This window comes from Geotrypetes seraphini, chromosome 6 (genome assembly GCF_902459505.1).
Source record: "Geotrypetes seraphini chromosome 6, aGeoSer1.1, whole genome shotgun sequence".
NCBI lineage: Eukaryota > Metazoa > Chordata > Amphibia > Gymnophiona > Dermophiidae > Geotrypetes > Geotrypetes seraphini.
In genome coordinates this window covers 11,896,793-11,921,152 of record NC_047089.1, presented here as the reverse complement: position 1 = coordinate 11,921,152, position 24,360 = coordinate 11,896,793, and the positions used below count along the sequence as shown (strand labels likewise).

Sequence of the window (24,360 nt, the reverse complement as noted above, 5' to 3'; positions counted from 1 at the left end):
GGAGAGAAGAAAAGATTAGTTCCAAGACTTGTAAAATATTATTAAAAGGAACCAATAGTATTAAATTGCAAAGGCATCGTTAAAAAGGAAAGTTTTCAGTTTACTTTTGAATTTTTCTAAATTGATTTCTTCTCGTAGATAACTGGGGAGAGAATTCCAGGTTTGGGGAGCTGTGACGGAAAAGATATACTGCCGGCGCGTATTTATTATTTTTAGCGAGGGGATCGTTAATAAATGCTGTTCATCTGATCTTAAAGTTCTATTAGAAGAGTAAGGGATTAATAATTTATGAATAAAAGCCGGAGTTTTGAATAGAAGAGATTTAAATGTGAGTAAGCAAAGTTTGTATATTATTCTGTGGGCCACTGGAAGCCAATGGGCTTCCTTAAGAAGAGGAGTTATATGATCGAATTTTTTAGCTTTAGAAATAAGCCTAATGGCTGTGTTTTGTATAATCTGTAGACGTTTGATTTCTTTTTGTGCTATTCCCTTAAACAGAGCGTTACAGTAATCTAATTTCGAAATAACGAGAGAATGAATGAGAATTTTCAGAGAGTCGGTACTGAATAATTGTGAGATAGAGCGTATTTGTCTAAGTCTAAAGAATGAGGACTTAATGACGCTACTAATGTGGTCATGAAAGGAGAGTTTGTGATCCAGAATATCACAGCTTCGAGACTCAGCTACACAAAGGATTGACCTTCCTCTGGAAGGAACATAAAACCGGTCTTAACTCTGCTGTCTTGCCTTGCCTTAAGATATCCGTTGGATCTGCTAAAGCCGTCTTAATTATGCCATTTGCAGACGTAACGGTCTTTTCATATCTTCCTGCTCCTGCGGGCTTTTTGCATTGATTTTCTCTCTCTCGGAGAAGTGTGGCGGCTGTTTATCCTGACACTAGTTTACTGTAAAAAAAAAATATTTTCTCCCGCCTCCATCAAGCTGGAATGATTTATCTGCGCTCAGACTCTCACTGGTGCATTACTGCCTCTCGGATCAAAAAGCCAGAATGATGCTGGCTAACACTTAATGCATTTAAAGAGACTCTTTTATTACAGAAAACCATTTAAGTAAATCTCCCCTGAAGGAGGCAACTGTCCATTTCAATTTTGGCATTAGGAAGGGAAAAACAAGAAATGTGCCAAGCCCTCTTCCTAGGGCTACCATACGGCTCTGGAAAAAGGAGGATGGATTCAGTCGAAGTAAAAGCCGGATCTCTCAAGCCGTCCTCCTTTTTCTGGGGCCATATGGTAACCTTATCTCTTCCACTGTCTCGGCAGGGATGTGAAATCCTCCAAGGCAGCTCGACTGCGGTGAAAAAGCGTGCGTCCATAGCGTTCGCCTTAAGTTCACTTGTCAGGAACTGTTTCTACAGGCTAAGGCTGATTAGATCACTATCCTCATTTCTGGATGAATCATCCCTAAACATCTTAATCCATCCATTAGTTATATCTAAAATTGACTACTGTAACGCTTGGTTCATAGACAAAACCGCCGAAGACAAAGGCACGCGCCGACAACTGAGCGCAAGACAGAAGCGCGCGCCAAAGAAAAAGAGTGTTTTTAGGGGCTCTGACGGGGGGTTTTGTTGGTGAACCCCCCCAACCACTTTATTTAATACAGATCGTGGCGGCGTTGTGGGGGGTTTGGGGGGTTGTAACCCCCCTCATTATACTGGAAACTTAACAGTTTCCTTGTTTTTTAGAGAAAAAGTGAAGTTTTCAGTAAAATGTGGGGGGTTACATCCCCCCAAACCCCCACAACGCCCCCACAACGCGGCGCGATCTGTATAAAGTAAAGTGAGAGGGGTTCCCCCCCATACCCCCCGTCGGAGCCCTTTAAAACAGTCATTTTCTTTGGCGCGCGGCTCCGCGCTGCGCTCAGTTGTCTGCGTTCGCCTTTGTCCCAGCGCGCTTTTGACCAGACACCGTAACGCTTTGTATAAGGTACAACCCTAAAAGAAATACGTAGACTACAAATACTTCTAAACACGGCAATAAAAATAATTACTAAAAGGAAAAAATTTGATCATGTGACTCCCCTCCTGAGGGAAAAATATTTAACCATAGAATCACATATAAAATAGCATTGCTCTCACACAAAATATTAATGAACAAAGACTCGTAATCCCTTATATTCCTACAAAATCTTAAGATCGGAAGAGAAATCGCTCCTCCTAGTCCCCTCATTAAGAGTCATCTATTCTAGGAGAGACACGATCTTCTCCGTCACGGCCCCCCAAATCTGGAATTTGCTTCCAATTAATATAAGGGAAGAAAAACTACTTGGTAAGTTTAAAAGTCTCTTGAAAAGCTGGCTTTTTAAAGATGCTTTTAAATGTCATACATACTTTATACTTTCAGGACGCTCGTTCGAGTAATAGTAGGAGATTAAGCAAAAATTGAGCGGGTAACCTTCCCCCATCCTTTCGTTTCATACCTTGCCCTTTATGATTTCATTTATAAATTGTATTTATTCCTTTTTTTTTTCTTCCCTTCTTGTGTTTGTCTGGTCCACAGTTGTCTTAATTGTCTTGTTTGAGCAATATGATTTTTCTTTTTTACCCCAATTTTACTAGAACTTGTAAATCGCATTGAATTAAGATTTTGCGATCAAATCAAATTTTTATTAATCTTGAAACTTGAAACGCCGCACATCCTTAGTCGTAAACCAAGTATCTCTCAACCCAAACATCTGAGAAAAGTTACGCTAGAAAAGGTTCAAAGAAGAGCGACCAAGATGGTTAAGGGGATGGAACTCCTCTCAAATGAGGAAAGACTAAAACAATTAGGACTCTTCAGTTTGGAAAAGAGACGGCTGAGGGGAGATAGGATTGAAGTCTACAAAATCCTGAGTGGAGTAGAACGGGTACAAGTGGATCGATTTTTCACTCCGTCAAAAATGACAAAGATTAGGGGACATTCGATGAAGTTACAGGGAAATACTTTTAAAACCAATAGGAGGAAATATTTTTTCACTCAGAGAATAGTTAAGCTCTGGAAAGCATTGCCAGGGGTTGTGGTAAGAGCAGATAGCATAGCAGGTTTTAAGAAAGGTTTGGACAAGTTCCTGGAGGAAAAGTCCATAGTCTGTTATTGAGAAAGACATGGGGGAAGTCTCTGCTTGCCCTGGATCGGTAGCATGGAATATTGCTACACCTTGGGTTTTGGCCAAGTACTAGGGACCTGGATTGGCCAAAAAAGTGTGGGCACCCCTGTACTTTAGAATGTACCCACTGGCAGCAGTTCAAATAAAGTCCATTTAGGAACATCGCCACTCCACAGAGGTTTTTTTTTTTGTTTTCTCTGGATTTTCTTCTTTGTGGATATTTTGGGGTCAATTCCTTTTGTTTTTAGCAGTTCAGCAGAACCAAATCTTCTTAAAGGCCATAAGAACATAAAAATAGCCTTACTGGGTCAGACCAATGGTCCATAAAGCCCAGTAGCCTGTTCTCACGGTGGCCAATCCAGGTCACTAGTACCTGGCCAGAACCCAGAGTAGCAACATTCCATGCTACCGATCCAGGGCAAGCAGTGGCTTCTCCCATGTCTTTCTCAATAACAGACTATGGACTTTTCCTGCAGGAACTTGTCCAAACTGTTCTTAAAACCACATAGGTGGTTCGGGATGAACTAAAAACAACACATAAATATCACCTTTAATTAGGGTTACTATATGGCTCCAGAAAAAGGAGGACAGATTGAGACATCTGGGTTTTACTTCCATTGAAAGCAATGGAAGTAAAACCCGGATGTTTCAATCCATCCTCCTTTTTCTGGAGCCTTATGGTAACCTTTATTATTGACTGCAGCTTCTTCTGCAATAGGATGGAGATTGAGCTGTACTGTCATCCTCCTTTAATTCTTATACAGGCAGTCCCCGGGTTAAGAACGAGTTACGTTTACTAGAGAAAACCATTTAAGCTGTTCTTAAGTGGGATTTGTATGTAACTCGGAACTTGTAGATTTTAGGATTCTTGCTGCTTTCCTCTGCTCCCAGCTGACAAAAGGGCCAACCGTCCCTACCAGTGTTCCCTCTAAGGTACAGCACGCACAACCACACACTGCTCTTAATGTGGCCGTGCGTCATTCCTGAATCTGCCGCAGGAGAAGTGGAGGCGTCTAGGCCACTGGAAATACTGCTCAGTGAAATCAAATGAGAACCATGTTCTTAAGTAGCAACATTCCAGAGCTGAGATTGTGATGTCATAATGCCTCATTCCACCAATGCCTAAGAGCCAACTTCAGCAGTGATGTCACAATGGCTTGATGATTCCTATACAGGCAGTCCCCGAGTTAAGAACGAGTTACCCTTTTAAAGCTGTTCTTAAGTCGGATTTGTATGTAACTCAGAACTTGTAGATTTTAAGATTCTGCTCCCAGCTGACAAAAGGGCCAACTGTCCCTAACCAGTGTTCCCTCTAAGGTACAGCACGCACAACCACACACTGCTCTTAATGTGGCCGTGCGTCATTCCTGAATCTGCTGCAGGAGAAGTGGAGGAGTTTATTCCACTGGAAATGCTGCTCAGTATGCCTGAACCAACAATATAGTGGACACAACGATGAAATCAACAGCACAATGTGCAGCAGCCGCGAAGAAAGCAAACAGAATGTTGGGTATTATCAAGGAGTGTGTGGCGCGGTGGTTGAAGCTACAGCCTTAGCACCCTGGGGTTGTGGGTTCAAACCCCGTGCTGCTCCTTGTGACCCTGGGCAAGTCACTCAGTCCTCCATAGCCCCAGGTACATTAGATAGAGTGTGAGCCCACCGGGACAGAGAGGGAAAAATGCTTGAGTACCTGATTGTAAAAACCACTTAGAAAACCTTGATAGGCGGTATATAAAATCCTAATAAACTTAAACTTAAGAAGGGTATTACAACCACAACGAGAGAAGTCATCCTGCCGTTGTATTGGGCAATGGTGCGCCCACACCTGGAGTACTGTGTCCAGTATTGGTCACCGTATCTTAAGAAAGATATGGCAATACTTGAGAGGGTCCAAAGGAGAGCGACATGAATGATTAAGGGCATGGAAAACCTTTCGTACACTGAAAGATTGGAGAGACTGGGGCTCTTCTCCCTGGAAAAGAGGAGACTCAGAGGAGACATGATAGAGACCTACAAGATCATGAAGGGCATAGAGAGGGTAGAGAGGGACAGAAAGAGAGAGAGAAAGGGAGACAGAGAGAAATAGAGAGAGAGAGACAGAGAAAGAAAGAGAGAGAGAAAGAAAGAGAGAGAGAAAGGGAGAGAGACAGAAATAGAGATAGATAGATAAAGAAAGATTGGATGAACTGGGACTCTTTTCCCTGGAGAAGAGGAGACTTAGAGGGGATATGATAGAGACTTATAAGATCATGAAGGGCATAGAGAAAGTAGAGAGGGATAGATTCTTCAAACTTTCAAAACATAAAAGAACAAGAGGGCATTCGGAAAAGTTGGAAGGAGACAGATTCAAAACAATGCTAGGAAGTTCTTCTTTACCCAACGTGTGGTGGACACCTGGAATGCGCTTCCAGAGGACGTAATAGGGCAGAGTACAGTACTGGGGTTCAAGAAGGGATTGGACAATTTCCTGCTGGAAAAAGGGATAGAGGGGTCTAGATAGGGGGCTACTGCGCAGGTCCTGGACCTGTTGGGCCGCCGCGTGAGTGGATTGCTGGGCACGATGGACCTCGGGTCTGACCCAGTGGAGGCATTGCTTATGTTCTTATGTTCTTATCGTAGCGCATGTCGGAGCAGTGAGGGGGCAAAGATGATGGAAGTAGGGGTAAACCGCTGGTGAGAGAGACCACGCAGGCGGGGTAAGGGGGCAGGGGCGTCAGGATGAAAAGTGGAGAGATGTGGGCCCTGGTTCTGGTAGCTGGGGACGACGGGTGTTGGTTGCAGAGCCTGGCTGACCCCAGATAACCAGATCTGCGAAGTGCATAAGGTGACTTGTCATGGAATGGAGCTGTGACGAAATGTCCCGTGATGGAACGGCCGCCATTTTGGGGGGAATAATCTTCCTTCGAGTATTCGGTTAGAACTTTTGTTTCCAAAGTTTAAGGGCTTCTTTTAGTAAGCTGCGAGAGCGTTTTTAGCGCACGCAGAATTTTAACGCGCGCTAAACCCGCGCTGCGTGGCTAGAACTAACGCCAGCTCAATGCTGGCGTTAGCGTCTAGCGCGCAGGGCAATTTAGGGTGCGCTAAAACCGCTAGCACAGCTTTGTAAAAGGAGCCCTAAATCTTTATTAGAAGCATTTTGTTTTTAAAAAGCCTTTAATATTTCTGTTATTTTTGCAAACTGCTGTGAACGTCATGGAGGTATTGGAGGTATATGAATAAAGATTATATTGATTGTATAGTAGCTGGATGACTTCAACTTTACAGTATAATCTCGTTATAACGGACTCGCTTATAACGGAGCCTCGCGTATAGCGGACGAGGTCCACTGGTCCCGGCCGTGCGCCTTTATAAACATGCAGAAAATCATCGCATATAGCGGACTCGCATATAACAGACAAACAATTTGTTCCCCAGAGCTGCTTATAGATGTAGTTTTGTGTGGCTGTAACAGACATGCAGGCTCCGCCTACAAGGTGCGTGGCATGCCGCTGATATAGTATCAAAATGCAGCCCAGAAGAAAATGACAGATTATATTTCTTTCCAGTACAGTGCGACATAATGCTTTAGAACAGTGGTCTCAAACTCAAACCCTTTGCGGGGCCACATTTTGGATTTGCAGGTACTTGGAGGGCCGCAGAAAAAATAGTTAATGTCTTATGAAAGAAATGACAATTTTGCATGAGGTAAAACTCTTTATCTATATATATAAAATCGGAGGTATGTATGTATGTATGTGTGTGTGTGTGTATGTGCCGCGATCACGCAAAAACGGCTTGACCGATTTGAACGAAACTTGGTATGCAGATCCCTCAGTACCTGGGATGATATGTTCTGGGGGTCTCGCGGCCCACCTGCACACGTGGGCGGAGCTACAAACATAAAATCAGATTTCACCCATTCATGTCAATGGAAAAAAATGTAAAAAGCTGCCATTCTCACAGTAATTCAAAAACGGCTTGACCGATTTGAACGAAACTTGGTATGCAGATCCCTCACTACCTGGGGTGATATGTTCTGGGGGTCTCGCGGCCCACCTGCACACGTGGGCGGAGCTACAAACAGAAAATCAGATTACACCCATTCATGTCAATGGAAAAAATGTAAAAAGCTGCCATTCTCACAGTAATTCAAAAACGGCTTGACCGATTTGAACGAAACTTGGTATGCAGATCCCTCACTACCTGGGGTGATATGTTCTGGGGGTCTCGCGGCCCACCTGCACACGTGGGCGGAGCTACAAACAGAAAATCAGATTTCACCCATTCATGTCAATGGAAAAAATGTAAAAAGCTGCCATTCTCACAGTAATTCAAAAACGGCTTGACCGATTTGAACGAAACTTGGTATGCAGATCCCTCACTACCTGGGGTGATATGTTCTGGGGATCTCGCGGCCCACAACTCTATGTTGCTTGCTCAAGGCTGGGTTCACCCAATAATTTATATGTTCTTGCTCCAGGAGGTGAAACTAAAATTGTTGTTTATAATCAAGTTTTGTGTTAGTTGTATTGTATTCATTTTGTCAAATATTTCACATTATAATTTGAATATTGTACTTTTTATTAAGCTGTAAAAAAATAATTTCATTCACCACTATAAAGTATCTTTATTTGAATCCATTTACAGTGTTATTGCTATAATTAAATACCCGTGCAATGCCGGGGCATCAGCTAGTTGAAAATAAAATCATTTTCCTACCTTTGTTTGGTAATTTCATCAGTCTCTGGTTGCACTTTATTCTTCTGACTGTGCATCCAATACTTCTTCCCTTCTTTCAGCCTCCTGTATGCTTCCTCTCCTCCAGACCTCATTCCCTCCCCCAACTTTTTCTTTCTTTCTCTATGTCTGTCTTTCTCTGATTCCGTGCCCCATTTTTTGCTTTGTTTCTGGTTCCCTGTCCCCCCTCCTTCTTTCTTTCTTCCTTCCTTCCTCCGTGCCCCATTTTTTGCTTTTTTTTTCTGGCTCCCTGTCCCCACCCCACCTTCTTTCTTTCTTTCTTCCTTCCTTCCTGCCCTCCCCCATGCCACCGCCGCCGCGGAATAGGCTGCTGCCGCTGCCACTATCAGGAACAGGCTGAGATCTCCCTGCTTCTCTTCTGCACGGGGCCGACCAACTCTCGCTGCCCAACGTCAATTCTAACGTCGGAAAGGACGTTCCGGGCAGCTGGGCAGCAATTGGCTAGCCAGAACGTTCTCTCGACATCAGAATTGACGTCGAGCCGCCAGAGTTGGTCGGCCTCGCAGGGAAGAGAAGCAGGGAGATCAAAGAACACGGTGCCGGCCTGATCCCCGATGGCAGCAGTGAGAAGGGAAGGGAAGCAGGTTGGGCACCACTGCTCTAGACGAGCCGCGAGCCGCACTCTAGGGAGAACAGTGGACCGCCCCCCCCCCTTGGTACGCCACTGGAGCAGCAGTGTGTCTGGCCGGCTCATTCGTTCAAAGCCGCGGGTGGCAGCTCCTTGTGAGATCTGTGCTTGCGTCTGAAGCCTCTCTGATGTTGTGATATCAGAGAGGCTTCCGATGCAGGAGTGGATAGCGCAAGGAGCCGCCAACCCGCGGCTTTGAGCGAATGAGCCGGCTGCTGCTCCAAAAGGAAGAGAATGATGCCTCCAGACCGCGGGCTGCAAATAAAACCTGGAGAGCCACATGTGGCCCGCTGGCCGCGTGTTTGAGACCGCTGCTTTAGAACATCTTGTAATGTTCTGGTTTTGCAATCATTTCGGGCCATACCAATGTTTTGCTGAGTTGTTCATTGATTGTATGTTGTTTCAAATTGACCTAAATAAAGTTTTTTTAAAAATGCAACTCTGGCTATAACGGACTCTGGATATAACGGACCGTTTTTCCAGGTCCCTTGAAGTCTGTTATAACGAGATTATGCTGTATTTGCAAACACGGTTATTTTATTTTTGTGTGTTATCTTAGATTATGTGGCGTTGATTTTGTTCTATAAATTTTTGCGCTTTTACTCGCTATAAAGGCGCTCCTTTCTTTTAATCTGGTTGTTTATTTGTAAGCCGCTGTGACTTTTTGCAATCAGTGGGGAATCAAGTGTTCTTCTTTGGATCGCTATAAAAGCCGGTTTTTCTTAATAATGACGGGAACAGCCATCCAGATGATAACACGCAACTGGAAGAGTTATGATCGACTTAATTATAGTTTCTGGGGGGCAAACCTATGTTCTAGCTGCAAATATGAAAGAATGAACGCTGAAATTTGAGGTTATAGTAGTGCATTTGAAAGGGGGTGGAGCCCATTGACATCATTTATCGAGTCACAATAGTTGTCGTGTACCTTTTCTTTTCATCTCTCCTCGTTACACATCCAGGGTGGGAGGGAGATGGGAAAGCATTATAATTATTATTCATTACAGTGGTACCTTGGATTACGAGCATAGTCCGTTCCAGGAGCACGCTTGTAATCCAAAATGCTCGTTTATCAAAGCGAGTTTCCCCATAGGAAATAATGGAAACTTGCTTTGATATGTTTCCCCCCCCCCGAGGCCAGCAGTGCTGCTCCCCCCTCCCCACTAGATCCGGCATTGCTCCCCGCGAAGGCCCCCCCCCGTGAACCGGTACCCTCCCCCCCGTGATCCGCACACACCCCCCGCCGCCATCGGGCACCCCCCCGCTGCCATCGGGCACCGCACCGCCGCCATCGGGCACCCCCCACCACCACGACCTGAGGTTCCCCCAACCCACCCGAACCCTCTTCTTACTTTGCTGTAGCCTCCGCAGCGGCACCGGCACCAGCATGTCCTGTGCGTGGTGCCGGTGCCTGAAGATCTGCTTCCTGACGTTCGACGTGAGAGTTCACATTCGACGTGAACTCTCAGGCCTTGAGCATGCGCACATGCTCAAGGCCCAGCACAGGAAGCAGATCTTCAGGCACCGGCACCACGCACAGGACATGCTGGTGTCTATTTTATTGAAATTATACGTGTGGTTTTATTTTCATTAGGTAAGGGGAGGAGGAGGGGTGAAAATGTTTGTTGTTGAAATATTTGTATATTTAAAGTGCTTTTGTTTGATTCGTTTATGTTTAAATTCACTGTATTGCACTGTTAATAATTGAAAACTAATAAAGATTAAAAAAAAAAAAAAAAGTGTTTAATAAACATAAACAGATAAGAAATGAAATGCAATCCTCAAGGAGGACAGTCTGTGCATGCTTTAATTTACGTAGACCTTCCTGAAATCCCCTTCAGCGTGCACGTAGACTGGCTCAGGGAGTGTTCTTTCCTGAGGACGATCAGGAAGCGTGCAGGAATAACAGTCGTCCTCTGAGCTCGTGGCATTGCACAGTGCACGCAGAAGCTGCCTTGATTTGAAAAGCTTTTCCAAAAAAACATAACTGTGAGCGAGGGGGGGGGGGGGTCATTCCAGGCATTTTCTCTGTCTTAGGCCACCCATTGATTCAAGCTGTGGTGTGGGCAGGGAAAAGAGGTCAGCTTTTCAATGTGTGTGCCAGATGATCAGAAAACCTCCCCAGTCCGAATCCGTAGCGAATAAATGCAAGATCCAGTGTTATAGCGAACGGGCCCAAGTGAAAGGCGTCTTTTGCTGTGCCTCGCTCTCCTCCTTCCACCCCTCGAGTCAGGTCCTTGCAAAAGACACATAATCAAAAGGGATCCATGCGGGGGAGCCTGGGAGCTCCATTTCACACAAAATGTCGAGATTGGAATTGAGATGTAAAGGGGAAGGGCATTGGAGCGTTGACTTGCCCAGGGTCACAAGGAGCAGCCCCACGATTTGATCTCACGACCCCTGGGTGCAGAGGCAGCAGCTGCACCACTGAGCCACACCTTCAGTCTGTCCCAGTATGGCAATTCTTATGTTCTTAAGTATAGGACAATCAAGCCATTGTGACATCACTGCTGAGGTATTGGTGGAATGAGGCATTATGACATCACAATCTGAGCTCTGGAATGTTGCTACTTAGGATTTTAAAGCGTTTGAGCCTGGTGCAGATGAGGACGGAGCTTAGGCATTGGTGGAATGAGGCATTATGACATCACAATCTCAGCTCTGGAATGTTGCTACTTAGGATTTTAAAGCGTTTGAGCCTGGTGCAGATGAGGACGGAGCTTAGGCATTGGTGGAATGAGGCATTATGACATCACAATCTGAGTTCTAGAATGTTGCTATTTATGAGTTTAACGTCTTTGAGGCTTGTGCAGATGAGGACGGAGCTTAGGCATTGGTGGAATGAGGCATTATGACATCACAATCTCAGCTCTGGAATGTTGCTACTTAGGATTTTAAAGCGTTTGAGCCTGGTGCAGATGAGGACGGAGCTTAGGCATTCGTGGAATGAGGCATTATGACATCACAATCTCAGCTCTGGAATGTTGCTACTTAGGATTTTAAAGCGTTTGAGCCTGGTGCAGATGAGGACGGAGCTTAGGCATTGGTGGAATGAGGCATTATGACATCACAATCTGAGTTCTAGAATGTTGCTATTTATGAGTTTAACGTCTTTGAGGCTTGTGCAGATGAGGACGGAGCTTAGACATTGGTGGAATGAGGCATTATGACATCACAATCTCAGCTCTAGAATGTTGCTACTTAGGATTTTAAAGCGTTTGAGGCTTGTACAGATGAGGACGGAGCTTAGGCATTGGTGGAATGAGGCATTATGACATCACAATCTCAGCTCTGGAATGTTGCTACTTAGGATTTTAAAGCGTTTGAGCCTGGTGCAGATGAGGACGGAGCTTAGGCATTGGTGGAATGAGGCATTATGACATCACAATCTCAGCTCTGGAATGTTGCTACTTAGGATTTTAAAGCGTTTGAGCCTGGTGCAGATGAGGACGGAGCTTAGGCATTGGTGGAATGAGGCATTATGACATCACAATCTGAGTTCTAGAATGTTGCTATTTATGAGTTTAACGTCTTTGAGGCTTGTGCAGATGAGGACGGAGCTTAGGCATTGGTGGAATGAGGCATTATGACATCACAATCTCAGCTCTGGAATGTTGCTACTTAGGATTTTAAAGCGTTTGAGCCTGGTGCAGATGAGGACGGAGCTTAGGCATTCGTGGAATGAGGCATTATGACATCACAATCTCAGCTCTGGAATGTTGCTACTTAGGATTTTAAAGCGTTTGAGCCTGGTGCAGATGAGGACGGAGCTTAGGCATTGGTGGAATGAGGCATTATGACATCACAATCTGAGTTCTAGAATGTTGCTATTTATGAGTTTAACGTCTTTGAGGCTTGTGCAGATGAGGACGGAGCTTAGACATTGGTGGAATGAGGCATTATGACATCACAATCTCAGCTCTAGAATGTTGCTACTTAGGATTTTAAAGCGTTTGAGGCTTGTACAGATGAGGACGGAGCTTAGGCATTGGTGGAATGAGGCATTATGACATCACAATCTCAGCTCTGGAATGTTGCTACTTAGGATTTTAAAGCGTTTGAGCCTGGTGCAGATGAGGACGGAGCTTAGGCATTCGTGGAATGAGGCATTATGACATCACAATCTCAGCTCTGGAATGTTGCTACTTAGGATTTTAAAGCGTTTGAGCCTGGTGCAGATGAGGACGGAGCTTAGGCATTGGTGGAATGAGGCATTATGACATCACAATCTGAGTTCTAGAATGTTGCTATTTATGAGTTTAACGTCTTTGAGGCTTGTGCAGATGAGGACGGAGCTTAGACATTGGTGGAATGAGGCATTATGACATCACAATCTCAGCTCTAGAATGTTGCTACTTAGGATTTTAAAGCGTTTGAGGCTTGTACAGATGAGGACGGAGCTTAGGCATTGGTGGAATGAGGCATTATGACATCACAATCTCAGCTCTGGAATGTTGCTACTTAGGATTTTAAAGCGTTTGAGCCTGGTGCAGATGAGGACGGAGCTTAGGCATTGATGGAATGAGGCATTATGACATCATAATCTCAGCTCTGGAATGTTGCTACTTAGGATTTTAAAGCGTTTGAGCCTGGTGCAGATGAGGACGGAGCTTAGGCATTGGTGGAATGAGGCATTATGACATCACAATCTGAGTTCTAGAATGTTGCTATTTATGAGTTTAACGTCTTTGAGGCTTGTGCAGATGAGGACGGAGCTTAGACATTGGTGGAATGAGGCATTATGACATCACAATCTCAGCTCTAGAATGTTGCTACTTAGGATTTTAAAGCGTTTGAGGCATGTGCAGATGAGGACGGAGCTTAGGCATTGGTGGAATGAGGCATTATGACATCACAATCTGAGTTCTAGAATGTTGCTATTTATGAGTTTAACGTCTTTGAGGCTTGTGCAGATGAGGACGGAGCTTAGACATTGGTGGAATGAGGCATTATGACATCACAATCTCAGCTCTGGAATGTTGCTACTCTTTGGGTAGTTTCTGCCAGGTACTTGGGATCTGGGTTGGCTACTATTGGAAACAGGATACTGGGCTTGATGAAAGGGAATGGGGACTTGTATACTGCCTTTTTGTCACTTTGGCATTTCAAAGCGAAGGGCACTAGAGGATTAAGTGACTTGCCCAGGGCCACAAGGAGCAGCGCCGGGATTTCTGCTGGGTGCAGAGGCAGCAGCTCGACCAGTGAGCTACTCCTCCCTGTGCTCAGCTCTGGTGGTCTTGTAGAAAAGGCTCTGTTGGCAATGCAACGAGAGCAGCCATTTTACAAATATGCACATTGAGAAATGAATGGCATCCTCTGCTTCTGCTCTTTATCACTTCTATGGTGCTGAAAGGTGCACACAGCACTGTACATTTTGACATTTAATAGATGGTCCCTGCTCGGAAGAGCTTACTGTCTAACTTGGACAGACAGACATGGCATGACATATATTGGGCGTGTGTGGTGCAGTGGTTAGAGCCACAGCCTCAACACCCCGAGGTTGTGGGTGCAAATCCCCTGCTGCTCCCTGTGACCCTGGGAAAGTCACTTAATCCCCCATTGCCCCAGATACATTAGAGTGTGAGCCCACCAGGACAAATTGGATTGGGGATGCATAACGTGACCATTTATTTTTTCATCAAAAGGGGACATCTATTAATTGTCAGTACCGCCCCCCAATCCCACCCTAGCCCCGCCCCAACCCTGCCCTAGCCCCGCCCCAATTGCTTTCATGTACACATAATTAATTCATAATGGTAACCATAAAATTTAAAAAAACTACAAAGCACACTATTCGCAGAGAAAATGTTAATTATCATTTATATTTGGGGGGGTTTCAAAGATGTCAAGGCAAATGACTTTAAAATATGCAATGTCACCTCAGTAACTATAGAAAAATAGACAAATATAGTGCAAAATATAGACAGCAGATATAAATTCTCAAAACTGACACGTTTTGATCACTTAATTGAAAATAAAATCATTTTTCCTACCTTTGCTGTCTGGTGATTTCATGAGTCTCTGGTTGCGTTTCCTTCTGACTGTGCATCCTTTCTTTCATTTCTTTCTGCACTCAGGCCCAACAATTGTCCCTTTCTATTCCCTACCTCCTTCCTTCCTATGTCCTTAGTGCCCTCAGTGCCTTCTTTCCATGTCCTTAGTTCCCCTTCCTATGTCCTTAGTGCCCTCAGTTCCTCCTTTCCATGTCCTTAGTGCCCCCAGTGCCTCCTTCCTATGTCCTTAGTGCCCCCAGTGCTTCCTTCCTATGTCCCCCTCACTGCCTTCCAGACTTTGTCCCACCCCCACCCCGGAAGCCAGCCTGCCTGCCTGCCTGCCTACCTACCTCCCTCCCTGCTGCACCAAAGCCAGCCAACTTGCCTGCCTACCTCCTTCCCTCCTTGCTGCACAAAAAAAAAAAAAGCCTCCCTCCAGGCCCGATTTAAAAAAACTCCAGTCCGCTGCTGCTCTGCTTACCTCCCTGCTGCTAATCGCACCCAGAAGCCTAATCTCTGTTTTTGGGCTCATTATGGGGTAGTCTTGTTGTGGATTCTCCAAGGGGAGTAATTTTTGGTAAAGCTGCGGCATGTGGGGGTTTTGGTAAAAAGAAGTGTCTTTTATTTCAGAAGACGTGTATGATTGGACATAAATGTATTATGCAATTTTGGTTATTGAAAGAAGCACCTAGTTTCTGGCATTGGAGGAATCAATTTCATCGTTTATTGTTATTTGAGACTTGGGAGGTTTGGCGTTCGTCTAGGAAAACTCATCTTTTTATGGAAATTTGGGATCCGTATTTTCAAAATCTTTCACCTAAGGCAAGAAATTTAATTCTTAATGATTTACATTGAAGCTATGATTATTTATTTAAAATTACCAGTTCTTTATTTTAATTATTTTTTTATTTTTGTCAACTTCCATTTGGTTTGGGGGGTTTAGTTTATGGGTTATTTTACTTCTTTAATAAAATGTTTATACATAATAAAGGGGGGTAGAGAAGGGAGGAGGAGGGAAGTGAGGAAATGAAAGGGGGGGGTTGAGTTTGGGAATGTATTGAGGTTCACTGTGGATAATATGGAAATATATTTTGGAGGAATAATAGAACTATGTTTGACAAATATTTTTATGAATTTAATTTTTATGAGTTTATTATGTATTATATTTTTGTATACTTGTATATTTACATGATTCCTTCAATAAAATGTTATAAACTAAAGTTCTATTAAAAAACAAACAAACCAATACACAGAGCTTATAAGTTATCCTAGCAGAAATTGGTAACCAGTTGGCGTAATCCTTTCATATTTGGGAAGATGTTGGTCTTCATGAGGGATCTATGATAGTCTAGTCCAGGGATGGGCAACTCCAGTCCTCGAGGGCTGGAATCCAGTCAGGTTTTCAGGATTTCCACAATGAATATGCATTGAAAGCAGTGCGTGCAAATAGATCTCATGCATATTCATTGGGGAAATCCTGAAAACCCGACTGGATTCCGGCCCTCGAGGACCGGAGTACTGGTCTAGTTTCACAACAAGCAGAATGTTTCTGTGTGTGAATACAAGCATTGTCACATTGTATTTTTTATTATACAGTACTCCCCCCGATATTCGCAGGGGTTCCGTTCCAGGAACCCCCGCAAATCTTGAAAAACCGTGAATACGGTTTTTCGTGGGGGAGACTGGAGAGGGCAGCGGGAGAGGCAGGACAGAGCAGCCGGAGCGCCGGCGAGTGAAGGAAATCACTCGCTATATGCTCAGACCGCCTCTTCCTGCACTAAGTCGGGCCTTACCAATCAGGAGCTGCATGTCAAAGCTGGAGAGGCAGGAGAGAGCAGACGGAGCGCAGGCGAGTGAAGGAAATCACTCGCTGTATGCTCAGATCGCCTCTTCCTGCACTAAGTCGGGTCTTACCAATCAGGAGCTGCGTGTCAGAGCATACAGCGGGTGATTTCCTTCACTCACCGGCGGTCCGGCTGCTCTCTCCTGCCTCTCCAGCTCTCCTCTCCTGGTCGGCGGTTCGCGGTCGGAAAATACCGCGAATGACCGGGACCACGAACCGCCAACTGCGAATGACCGGGGGAACACTGTAATTCCATTTTCAAGGCCCAACTTGGCCGCATTGATGACCCTCCTTTTATGATTGTGTCAAGAATTTAAATTTGCGTAAGGGTTTTTGTTTGTAACCAGGATTCAGCATCTGCAGTGTTCACATGTGTGGGCCGCAACAGAACCCGAGAATCATAAAAGCCCAGAGCCCAGGGTTCAGGTACTTGGAGAACTGGAGAGATCTTTCTTTTCGCTCTTGATTTTCCACTGCAGCTTCGACGTGGGACCCAGTCTTAGGCCTTCTGGAGCTCGCCACAGTTCTCTGCATTAGCACAAAGAAACCATTCAGAGTGCGAAACAGCCAAATTCAAATGATCCTCAGGGGGGCTGTGAAACCCCCCCCCCCCTCCCCCTCCCTCCCCCCCTTTCTCTATCTTCAGCTGTAAAAATATTTAGTGTCAGCAGTCTCTTCTGTTTGCCCTGCCTGCTGATTTTAATTACAATTTTCACTAAAAAGAATTTCTAAAACAGCAGAGAATATTACAAAAAAAAAAAAAATGGGGAGGGAAGTTTTGGGTCCTCCCCCCAGCAAACCCAAAGTCCTTGCAGTCCCGCAGGTGCATCTGCAAACTCAGATTCAAAATCTGAATGGTGTATACCACAAGTGTCAAACATAGGCTAAGTCGCGGGCCAAATTTTTTATTAAGATACTTAGGGCTCCTTTTATTAAGGTACGCTAACCGATTTAGCACAAGTTAAATACTCCTTAGTCTTAGTGGAAGTCTAGGGTTACAACCTCTCCAACCCCACGCCGGCTCCGTGATGTAAACAAAATAAATAAAAAAGACTTCCTCTCTCTTTTAGGTCCTAGTTCACGCTTGCTGCCTAACACCAGCTCTGGCAGGATACACGTTTCAAATCTGACATATTGTAATCACAAAACAGAAAATAAAATTATTTTTTCTACCTTTTGCATTATTCAAATCTTGTTGGTCCCAGGCTCTGGTTGTCTTCTGATAATTCGCTTGCCAGGGTCTCCTTCTTTCTCCTTGCTAACCATCTATCTTCCATCTCTGTTCTCCCTTTCTGTTTCCCTTCCCTCCCCCAGAGTCTGGCATCTTTCCTTTTTTTCGTCTCCATCACCGTAGCTGCCGCAATGGATCCCCACCATCCCCAGATCTACCATCTGCCCTTTCATCCAGCATCTCCCCCACCTTCCCCACCACCCCAGGGTCCACCATCTCTCCCTTTCTCTTCCCATCTATCCTCCTATCCAGTATCTCTGTCCCCCATCCACACCATACCTTGTGTCCAACTTCTCTCCCTTTCTGTTCCTTCCCGCCATCCCATTGTCCACTATCACTCTCCCTCTCCTCTGTTTTTAGACCTATTATTTCTTCCCCCCCCCCCCAGTCTGGCATATGCACATCTGTTTGGACCCCTCCTTCCCTCCCTCCGTGTACTTCTATACCAGGGCCTGCTGCCACTGCCTCGAAGACCTACATCTTATTTCTAGCACAGTCTTACCTTCAAACAGCCTGCAGAGAATCGCCAGTACTGTAGTGATCCTAAGTAGGTTGCCATCGACCTCCAAAGCATGTTCCCTCTGCTGCGGTCCCCGCCCCTCTTCTGACGTACGGGATCGTAGCAGAGGGAATGTGCTGTGGAGGTTGATGGTCAAACAGCCTGCTTTGGATCGCTAAAGCACCGGCGATCCTCTGCAGGCTGTTTGAAGGTGAGACCGGGATGGAGGGAGGGAAGGACAGAGGGCCAAATCGCGGACCACATCACGGGCAAAATCTAATTACCCCGCGGGCCAAATTTGACCGCGGGCCTGAGTGTTACACCTATGGTGTACACAAAGCAGGTACAAAGTGTCTGTGCACTTAGGGAGTAGATTCAAGAAACGTGCCACCATTTAGGCATTGGGATGATGTGCGCCAGGCACAGATTAATGGCAGTATCGCCAGCAGCCACAAGAGGATGCCACAGCCATTTTCGGAAGACAGCCACAAGGGTCGGCATTAGGGGGCAAACAGGGCAACTGCCCTCCGTACATAGCTCCATGGGGCCCCCGTGGGCCGAGATGCCCTTCCATTCACCCCACCCTGTTCCAAAGCCCCTCCCCCACCTTTTAAAATGCACAGGTGTTGCCGGCGTGGCAGCAATTCTTTACCACTGCTCGCGGCTTCCCCAGCGCTGTTCCTCTGCCATGGTCTGCCCAAGCAAAAACAGGAAATTGTAACATAGTAACATAGTAGATGACGGCAGATAAAGACCTGAATGGTCCATCCAGTCTGCCCAATCTGATTCAATTTAAATTTTTAAAATATTTTCTTCTTAGCTATTTCTGGGCAAGAATCCAAAGCACTACCTGGTACTGTGCTTGGGCTCCAACTGCCGAAATCTCCGTCAAAACCTACTCTAGCCCATTTAGACCCTCCCAGCCCATTCTCCCCCCAAACAGCCATATACAGACACAGACCGTGCAAGTCTGCTCAGTACTGGCCTTAGTCCTTCACTATTTACTATTATTTTCTGATTCTAGATCCTCTGTGTTCATCCCACGCTTCTTTGAACTCAGTCAGAGTTTTCCTCGCCAGCACCTCTCTCAGGAGCGCATTCCAGGTATCCACCAACTTCTCCGTAAAGTAGAATTTCCTAACATTGCCCCTGAATCTACCACCCCTCAATCTCAAATTATGTCCTCTAGTTTTACCTTTTTCCTTTCTCTGGAAAAGATTTTGTTCTACGTTAATCCCCTTCAAGTATTTGAACGTCTGAATCATATCTCCCCTGTCTCTCCTTTCCTCTAGGGTATACATATTCAGGGCTTCCAGTCTCTCCTCATACGTCTTCTGGCGCAAGCCTCCTATCATTTTCGTCGCCCTCCTCTGGACCGCTTCAAGTCTTCTTACGTCAGAGAAGGACAGACCGCAACAGAGGAATAGCACAGGGGAGGATCAGTGGCACCTCTTTGCGTTTTAAAAGGTGAGGGAGGGCTTTGGAACAGAGTGGGGAGAAGGAAAGGACATCTCGGTCCATAGGCTCCCCCTGATGCAGCTGGTTTTTAAATGAAGGGAGTCATATTGGATGGGAGGGCATGTGGTGGACCTGGGGGGGTGGGAGGGTTGGAAAGAGTAGGGTTATCATTTTCCAGGCTGCAAAAACCCGGACAAATGGCTCCGCCCTGTCCTGCTTCCGGCCCCACCCAGTTCAACTTCTAGCTCTGCTCCCCTCTCTTCCCTCTCTCCCCCCCCCCCACACAAATCTCCTTTCCTTCCTCCCCAACAAGCTCCGTCTGTAGGGCCTGGAGCATGCACAAATGTGTGTGACGTAATCTGTGCACGCTCAGATGCCCTCCAGGTGCGGTTGGAGCTCATCGGGGCTTTCCAAGACCCAGACAAACTGCCAGGTTTTAGAAAGTCCATCCGGGACTCTGGACAGCCCTCAAAAAGAGGAAAGAGGAGATGCCGAATGGTCATTCGGTGGGTGTGGAAATCGGGGGAGGGGGCAGGAAGGAGAGGAATTGGGGGGCCTCCTCCTTAATTTCTAACCTGGGCCCCAACGTGTCTAACACCAACACTTGAAGTGAGTAGGCATCATTCCTGCCTTAATTGCCCCTAATGGACCACTTCCACTTGGGCGCACCGCCCTCCCTCCCTCCCCATGTACCTCGTGAAACATTCACCAACACGAGAAGCATCTTTCACCTGCAGCTCACGCTGCCCTCAGCTCCCTTCTGATGTCATATCCTGGTCCCGTGACCAGGAAGTGATATCAGAAGGGAGATGAGGCTGGCATAAGCAGCAGGTGGAAGATGCAGCATTGCACTGAAGTATATTTCATAGGACTCTTACCGTGTTTCCCTGAAAATAAGACCTATCCCAAAAATAAGCCCTAGTTGAGAACAACCCCTGAAGGTCCCCCCTCCCCAAATGTCCCCGACACTCTCCGACTCCATCCCAGACACTGGTGCTGCCCAATTTGGGAAAAAAAAAAATAAAAATCAAACTCGTCAATTCAGCGATCCCCCACCCCAGTGAGACATGACATACCTCTGCTTCGAAGCCTCCTAAAGCAGCGGCGGCAGCAGCACTCTGAACGGGCTGCTTTGGGGCCTTCCCTCTGCCGTGTCACAGTGGGAGGGTGCTGCACAGGGGAATGGGAGGGATAGAAAGATGCTGCAGAGGGAAGACCCGGCCCCGGCGGGGAAGACCGCAGAGCAGCCCGTTCAGAGCCCTCCCTCCGCTGCTGGTTTTGGAGGTCTCGGTGGGAGGGTCAGTGGGTTCTGCACAGGGGGATGGGAGGGAGGGATAGAAAGATGCTGCACATGGGAGGGGGGAGAAAGGAAAGAGGAAGAATTGGGGTGGAAGAGAGAGATGATTGTTGTACATGAAAAAAAAAATAATAAAGATATCCCTCGAAACCAAAATTAATATAAGACACTGCCTTATTTTCGGGGACAATTATGTGACTTCTTTTCTACGATGGCATGTACAGCTTTCCTGGGGTTAAGATAGAAGCAGGTTTGACCTTATCTGTGAACTGTCCTCTCAGTATATTTAGGGCTGAATGTTAAGAGCCATTTTTTGTCCATTTGGAATATATATTCTATTTCTGTAACACAAAGGGGGGAAGAGAACGTCCCCCCTCTGGATAAGCTTTTGTAAAGGAAAGGGAAATAGGTGAGTAATTGTTCATTTCCTGACATTTCTGGTCTAAAGAAATCAAGGCCAAGCAACAAAAATATATTAGGTGACACCTTTTGATTGGATTAAATGCATTTGACGTTTTGGCTCTGTGTCACTGTAGAGCTTCTGATTTTAGGTTCTGACCAATAAGCACTGAGAAAACAACCCTGATGGGAGGAAAAAATGTTAAATTAGGTTTTCATTGGCTACACGGCAGAAAAGCACCAGTTCCCCTCGAGATCTCTCACTATGCTCAGTATTCGTTAACCTTTTCTGCACTGACTCCTAAGGGACACCCACCGTTTATTTCCACTAGCAGCGATCGTGTAAAAACACTGATAAGAACATAAGAATAACCTTATGGGTCAGACCAATGGTCCATCAAGCCTGTTCTCACGGTGGCCAATCCAGGTCCCTAGTACTTGGCCAAAACCCAAAGAGTAGCAACATTCCAGCATCTCAAAGAAGAGCAAGATTCCGGAACCCCAATGAGAGCAACATTCCAGAGCTGAGATTGTGATGTCATAATGCTTCAGAGCCAACCTCAGCAGTGATGTCACAATGGCTTGATTGTCCTATACTTGGCACATGTTGGAAAATAAGAATACAACAACAATACACTCCGGATTTGCCGAAAAAATCCTAAAATAGTGAGAACAAAAAGGCAACCGAGTCACATCAAGGTTTGTGTGAGGGACGCTCAGGATGCCAAAATTGGCTCACAACTTACAAACCAAAATGGGGAAATTTATATAATGGACGATATATGATTATATATAATACATTATATTATGTTATAGGGTGCTCTCAGTGTGAACCCTCAGTGATAGGAGCGCAGCTCCGACACTTCACCTCTGGGTCAAGGCGGTAAGCCTCCACCCACACACCATCATCGAGCACCCCAGGTGTGCTGAAATCAAACAAATCAACCAATCAAAAGTGAGTAAATCAAACTCAACACAAACAACAAGTGAGTTTGATTTACTCACTTTTGATTGGTTGATTTGTTTGATTTCAGCACACCTGGGGTGCTCAATGATGGTGTGTGGGTGGAGGCTTACCGCCTTGACCCAGAGGTGAAGTGTCGGAGCTGCGCTCCTATCACTGAGGGCTCACACTGAGAGCACCCTATAACATAATATAATGTATTATATATAATCATATATCGTCCATTATATATATTTCCCCATTTTGGTTTGTAAGTTGTGAGCCAATTTTGGTGTCCTGAGCGTCCCTCACACAAACCTTGATGTGACTCGGTTGCCTTTTTGTTCTCACTATTTTAGGAAAATAAGAATAGCCTTACCGGGTCAGACCAATGGTCCATCAAGCCCAGTAGCCCGTTCTCACGGTGGCCAATCCAGGTCCCTAATACCTGGCCAAAACCCAAAGAATAGCAAGATTCCGGAACCCCAATGAGAGCAACATTCCAGAGCTGAGATTGTGAGGTCATAATGCCTCATTCCAGAGCTGAGATTGTGATGTCATAATGCCTCATTCCAGAGCTGAGATTGTGATGTCATAATGCCTCATTCCACAGTGCCTCAGGCTCAGAGCCAGCCTCAGTTACAATGGCTTGATTGGCACACATAAGAGTATAAGAACAGACACACTGGGTCAGACCAATGGTCCATCAAGCCCAGTAGCCCGTTCTCACGGTGGCCAATCTAGGTCCCTAGTACCTGGCCAAAACCCAAGGAGTAGCAACATTCCATGCTACTGATCCAGGGCAAGCAGTGGCTTCCCCCATGTCTTAATAACAGACTAAGGACTTTTCCTCCAGGAATTTGTCCAAACCTTTCTTAAAACCAGCTACGCTATCCGCTTTTACCACAACCTCCAGAGCTTAACTAAATAATCATTCCCTGTACTCGCAATCCCCTTAATTAGCTTTGTGTATGAGATATATTTTATAGCTAGCAAGTTTATCAGCACCTACTTTGCATGTTTGGTTTTGGGGATCTTGATATGCATAAAACCTAACTATTTCATAGTTTACGTGCTCACTGGGTCTCTCGTGTTAGCTTACTTTTTCACCTTTTGATTTTACTCATGGACTGTGAAATCAAGGTCACAGTTAAGTCACTGAATAAGTGTCTTACCGCCCATGAGATGCCCTGTTCACCCCTGAGGAAGGTTCTGTGAATATTCAAGTTGCTTTGGACAAACTTGACGGCACGATAAAGCTATTTTGAAGCTATTTACGCAAGCGAAGCCTCGTCATTTTTACCCTGCTCTGACTTTTCTTATTTATGTTTTTCTCCCCTGCGGCTCCTTTGTGACTCCGGGCAAGTCGCAAGGAGCTGCAGCAGGAAGAAAAATTAATAAATACCATACTTTTCTGCAACGCATCACATGATTAATCGCAGTTACAAATTTTAATCAAAATGCAGCTCTAAAGAAGAAAAAAGTAATGAAAAGATAAGAAGTGCAAATTTTAACCTCCCCCCCCTTGTACGCTGAATGCTTTGTGCTGATCCCGACACTCATAGGCAGGGCAGGATTAATTCGTCGAGGTCCCCTAGGCACACAAGTACACTGGGCCCCCTGCCCCGCCCCAGCCCACCGTGCGCCCAGGCGGAAACAGGAAGCTGCGTCAGAGGGAAGCTTTGGACAAGCAACACCGCTTGCACAATTATAGTTCCCGTTGCCTTTCTTACCCGCTTTGCTTGCTTGGCTTACTTTCCGTCGATGGGGGAGCCGCGTTGCCGATCGGGGTGGGGCCCGCTTTGCCGATTGGGGGGGCCGCGTTGCCGATCGATGCTGGAGGGGCCCATCGCCCCAATGTTGATGCCCTCCTTCATCGGGCCCCCCTGACCATTTCGGGCCCTAGGCAGGTGCCTACTTGGCCTATTGGTTAATCCTGCCCTGCTCATATGGGTCCCTTTTACTAAGGTGGGCTAACCGATTTAGCACACGCCCAATGCTAAGAATATAATGGATGTCTTTAGCATTTACCACGTGCTAAATCATAGGACCCCAATAATAGGACCCCATAGAGTTGAGCATCAGGAGCAGCGCAGAGCAATCGGTGCGCCTGCCTGCGCAAAAAAACCGCTTCCGTAGTTTTGTAAACAGCATCTAGAATAGCCACATCAAAGTTTTCATTCGCCCCTCCCCCCCCCCCCCCCCACGCAGCCTGGTAATTTC

General features: G+C 45.8%; 1 protein-coding gene across 7 annotated transcripts in view; it reads left to right on the top strand.

The window, feature by feature from the left end:
* Positions 1-24,360, top strand: part of P2RY6 (pyrimidinergic receptor P2Y6) — a 141,392-nt gene that overhangs the window by 84,674 nt on the left and 32,358 nt on the right. The window contains exon 1 of one of the 7 annotated variants that reach the window (XM_033950578.1): positions 19,454-19,507. The exons of the other annotated variants lie outside the window; for them this stretch is intronic. The gene's annotated coding sequence lies outside the window, so the exon portion shown is untranslated. Of the gene's footprint in view, positions 1-19,453; positions 19,508-24,360 lie in introns of those variants that run through there. 7 annotated transcript variants of the gene reach the window in all.